The sequence below is a fragment of the Aegilops tauschii genome, chromosome 5 (genome assembly GCF_002575655.3).
Source record: "Aegilops tauschii subsp. strangulata cultivar AL8/78 chromosome 5, Aet v6.0, whole genome shotgun sequence".
In the NCBI taxonomy this organism is placed as follows: domain Eukaryota; kingdom Viridiplantae; phylum Streptophyta; class Magnoliopsida; order Poales; family Poaceae; genus Aegilops; species Aegilops tauschii.
Genome location: NC_053039.3, coordinates 256,566,564 through 256,572,375, shown reverse-complemented (window position 1 = coordinate 256,572,375; position 5,812 = coordinate 256,566,564).

Here is a 5,812-nt window from a genome sequence, read left to right as displayed (position 1 = left end):
CGAAATCGACCCCCTCCCTGATTCATATTCATACACGGTGGGCGCCAAAAACAAACTCTCGTCGGCAAATATTCGGTGTATGCGAGATTACCGTCCTATCCCCAACCGATTAATGTTGCTGTGATGTAGTAGAAATTTGAAACGGGGGCTAAGTTTGTAAATTTCCTCGCATTTGAGACAAGCGCGCCCTGAATACATGGTTCCCCCTTCCTCTCTACCTCCCTTTTCCCCATTCGTACTCCGTGGGCGCCAAAACACCCTCTCCACCCCACCCTCCTCCGTCCGCCGCCGTCCGCCACCCCATCCACCGCCGTCCTCCTCCACCATGCCGGAGCTGATACCCCGACGCCGCCGTCCATTACAAGAGATCGACCTCTCTCATCCACGGCTTCGGACCGTGATCCTTGCATCTCGTCCTCTCGCTTCATCCCCGCCGTCGTCCACCTTGCCGGTGCCGCTCCTATGACCGTCTCGTCCACCGCGCCCCGCCGCCACCGTCTACCCTCCTAGATCTGCTTCCACGCCGCCGACAGCCATCGCTACCGCAGCACCGTCAAATTCTCAGCAGATGCGTACACGGCGCCGCACCAGAGGCGGTACTCTTTCGTATCTGCTCAACTTATTTATCACAGCAAGAAAATAGATCGCCACTGCTTTACTCTGATTTCTTGTCTTGGTTGCGAAGTTGCCTTTGTCCGGTTTGCACCTTCAGATCCGCCATGGCACGCTCAACACTATACTCCCAATGCTTATGGTTTTCCCCTTTTATATTCCACACTAGTTAAATCATAGAAGACTAAATTTCAAAATTGGGTCAGTCAATTTTTCAGAGCTCGCCGGAGTTCGCCGGTGCGATCGAAGGGGCTCGGGTGGTTGTGGGGCCTCGCCGAACGAAGAAAACTTGACGCGGGTGGGGGTTGGGGCGGGGGTGGGGGTGGGGGTGGCGGAGGAACACAGGCGGTGGGGGTCGTTGGTCCGGCCGGCGGCCCGTGTGGTGTTCTGTATGGGAAGAATCAGAGACGAGGAAGAAGAAGGGTTAGGAGACGTAGGATCTTCATCCAACCGCCTGAAATGGTCGAGAGACAGCTGGGAGTTGCATTCTTAATGTGCTCTGGTTCATCATGTGTGGGCACTACGCAACCGACATTTTATTATCCAAAATCTGCTTGCTCTTCTTTACCATGTTCCTCTTCCGTTCTTCTTTAATATGTACTCTCTCCGTTCCTAAATACAAGTCTTTGTATAGATTCCACCATGGACTACATATGGAGCAAAATGAGTGAATCTACACTCTAAAATGTATCTGGATACATCTGTATGTGATCCATAGTGGAAATCTCTACCAAGACTTATATTTTGGAACGGAGGGAGTATGATAGTAGTACAGTATGTTCCTTGTACTGAAGACGAGCAGGGACATTTGTAGTGTAGAGGTCTATACGGTCGGTTGTGATGGACACTTTGAGCCTCTTTGATTCGTAGGATCTTGTAAACATAGGAATAGGATTTGTAGTGGCCTGCCCACTTGAATCCTATAAGAATAGCAAGGAAATGCGGGGAGCTGTGTCGCCTTTGAGAGTTACACTGATATTAACAGTACCGCACCTTCACTTGAAGAGAGCTGGTATCCGAAGCCTTTCTAGCCGTACCGGCAATACTAGCACATATATTCCAGCAAGTTCCACTTTGCTGATTTTACCCTGATGCTTAAGGTTTTCCCGTTATATCTACACTATGATCTGTGTAGCTGCTTTGTGTCGCACTAGCAGCAGTCCACTCTTGAAGCTAAACACTGCAATGAATTACAAAATTGGCACCAAGGCAGTGAGTGCCATTCTGGATGCAATGAAACTCATACGCTCCCCATCTGTTGATTCTTGTTCAGAATATGATCCTAATGACTATTCTAACCTCGAGGAGTCAAAGGCAGATGGCCTGTCCTGTTCACCCATCAAGGTGCCTGTTCTAATTTGGCAATGTTTTATCGATTGCGGGTATCTTGCATATGTTGTCTTGCATTTCTTCTACTTTGTTGCACCGCCATCTGCTTAGTTTACTCATCATATATGTCGAGATGCCATGCCCATCCATTATCAATACATATTCCATCTGTCATCATACCATGTTTTTCCACTCAAATGATGTTCTTGTGCATCAGACATCAAAAAGGAAGAGGGTGGTTGCCGAACCTGAAGGAGCACCAGCAAAGTCCTTGAAAAACGTGATGGTGCCGGAGAAATCAGACAGCACCCCACTTATATTGGCTGTACAACCAGTGACACAAAACGTAGGACCGACTCCAGCAGACTGTACCCATACTTCACTGGCCACACCACTAGCCCCACCACACAGGACCTGCACTCCAGCAAAAGGTATACCGATTTCATTTGCCATAGCACCAGCTGTACCACAGAAAAATCCCACTCCAGCAAAAAGTACAGCAAGTCCACCGGCCGAAGACCTATCCCAACTGCAGAGACGGCCAATTCCTGCAGATTGGAACCCCATTCCATTTATTCCCAGTTTAAAAGACAATGCTTTCAATGTTGTTAGGGACTACGTGCATATATTCCCATCATGGGAAGATTATTGTGAAGGCAAACACCATTTTCACATCTTCCTGTCCAACTTACGTGTAAGTGCTATTATTCATGGTTATTATTTTCCTGTTTTCTGCTGACTGAACACATCAATGATTTACATTACATTGTTGTAACTAGGCGAGGGTCAATCTGGATAGTCATGACGAGCAAAGCTTGCTTGTGCTTTTCAAGGAAGCATTGCAGCAGTATCGGTGTTACCTATGGAAATCACACTTTGATGGCAAGTCTATAAACGAATTTCCGGTGAAGTCTCCTGTGCTAAATTTAGAAGACATTGAATGGAAAAACCTTGTTATGCACTGGTCTCGTTCCCAGGATGAGGTACTGTCTATGAAATCACATGACAATTTGAACTTCTACTTTTCCGCATGTGCCTTACGGATCTTTTTTGCAGGAAATCTGCTCGAAGAAGAATTCTGGTTTGACAAGAACGACAGGATATCGCAAATATGCTGCCCGCTGCTTTGCTCTTGTTAGTACCTGTTGTCCTGTATCACTGTACGTGCATACATACCTGGTTCATTATGTGACAGCAGTATGCATGATAGCTTGCTTACCAATTGTTCGTTCCAAATTATCTGATCTGTATGAATGGTTACATTAGTGTAGAATATATCCAATGCCAATATTTTTTTAGCTCTGCATTGTTCTTGTAAGTACATGCTGTCCTTTATCAGTGTACTTATAATGACAGGTAGTTGTTCATGTACCATCACTCTGCAGCTTATTTTCCTTTGCCCTCCATTTTCTACACATCAAATCTATATTTACTCTTACCATAAGGTTGGTAATGAAGAAGTTTAGCTGTGCATTGCTCTTGACTGTACCTATTGCCTGTATCGCTGCACTTACATTTATAGCTACTTGGTTATGTAGCATCACTCTTCATCTTATCTTAAATATTCTCCATTTTTTCGTTATTATCACATCTATATTTACTCTTAACAAAATGTAGAATAAAGGCAATGCTTTTGAAGAAGATTCTGTGGTAAACTTCTTGAATTGCCCGCCCCCCCCCCCCCCCATCAGCATGGACAATGCCTTTATAGAGCCTGTTACCAATAATGTAAGTTTGTCCATCTCAAGCCTTCAAACTTTGTTGTATATATTTGGTTAGGCATGAGTGCAACAGCTGTTTATTTTTGGTGTTTGCATCAAATTGCTTGTTTAAAGTTTATTATGTAGTTCATAAACAAAAGTTTGTCCTTTCTCAATTTAAGTTTTCAGTTGTACAACCAAGTTCCTTCTTCATACCATGTAAATTAAACTATACAGAGCAAGTGATCTTCTTTTGCACTGCATGTATGCTTATGTTCTTCATCCGTAATCCAGTGGTGTGGTGAACCTACCCACTACAGCACAATGTCATATTTTGCAATGTCTTAACTATGAACAATGTCATATCATTCTATATTATTTAAACCGTCTCTTTATTTGCCAATCTGAAATGGTATAAATTGACAGCACACTAACCATTGATACTTATGAGTTCTTGATCTGTAATCCAGTGGTGTCGTGAAGCTGCCAACTCCTTCACAATGTCATTTCCTGCCATGTCTTGACCTGAACAATACCATATTGTGTTAATGCAATTTTAAACTGTGTCACTTTATTCGTCAGTAAGAAATGTGATGAATTGTCAGCACTGATACTTTTATGTGCAAAACCTGTCATCTGTCTGCTTGTTTATCTTTCAGAGTGAGGAAGATATAAGTGTTGAACAAGCGCAGTCTCATCATCTTGCTCAGCTGCTTGCGCTGCAGCTCCCTAGCAGGGCTAACCTTTCTTGAACTCTATTAAAGTGTTGTCGGTTTTATATATTATTTTGCCGAGGTGTTTATTTGCACTGGTGGCGATCTTTGATGCCCAGTGTATGTAATCTGCTGTCTGCTTGTGCTTTATTATCATAGTGGCGAACTTTGATGCCCAGTGGATGTAATATGCCGTAATTTCTTTATTGTATAGTCTAGGTTTTTTCTTATTCACGATGCTGCAGTTATTTTACTGTATATATATCATGTCTTTGCAGTAAACCGGCCAAACCGTCAAATTACGGTACATAATCGGGTCGTCATGCAATCACGATGTAGGTTGGGCCTGAAACGTGCCGAACAGCTCACGGGCCGGCAGCAGCCCGAAATGAACCCCGGCCCATCATTGTGCGAATCAAATCACGGGCTTTTAACAGGCCAAAATTGTCTCGGTCCTTGTTTGGCCCAATCAGATATCGGCTGCGAGCAGGCCGGATGCAAACCGGGCCGTAGTTAGGCCCAACTATATGACGGGCTTTTAACAGGCCGAAATTAATATAGGGCCGAAATGTTAAACGGGCCCTTAACAGGTCAAAACTAATATCAGGCCGAATTACTAAGTGGGCCTTTAGCAAGTGGGCCCAAAAGCATAGTGTCCAGTTGACGGGCCGAATCTGATATGGGCCATAATTGAGCCCAAAGCCTCTTAAAGGGCCGGACCTGATCTGGACCGTAGTTTGGCCCAGAACGTGGTAGGCTTTTAACAGGCCGGATCTCATATGGGCCACTATTAGGCCCGGAGCGTGGCAGGCCATTAATGGACCGGATCAAATATGGGCCGGCATTTGGCCCAAAACATGGCAGCCAGTTAATGGTCCGACCTACTAGGGTCCTCAAAATCTTGTGGGCCTACAGCTAGGCGGGCCCATTAATGTCGGCGAAATCTCGTGGGCCTTTAGCTGGGCCGGCCCATTATGATCCGCAAGAATCTTGTGGGCCTTTACCTGGGCCGGCCCATTATGGCACACAAAAATCTTGTGGGCCTTTACCTGGGCCGGCCCATTATGGCCCGCAAAATCTTGTGGGCCTTTAGCTGGGCCAGCCCATTATGGTCCGCAAAATCTCGTGGGCCTTTAGTTGGGCCAGCCCATTATGGTCCGCAAAATCTTGTGGGCCTTCAGTTGGGCCGGTCCACGTGTCAACATATCATAGGCGCGTCTCGCCCATTGGATGAGTGACACTTGTGCCAACGCGGACCTGACACGTGTCTCCTCCAGCCAATGATAATTTTACACGTGAAAAATCCCCATTGGTCGGGGCTGTTAACGGGTTATCGGATCCAAAACCCGACCCGATAGCTTAACGGCGTTCCGTTACGGTGGATGCCACGTGTCGGTCACCCTTGACGAAAGCACTTCTGTGACGCGCGATTTATCGTCATGGAAGTGGACACTTCCG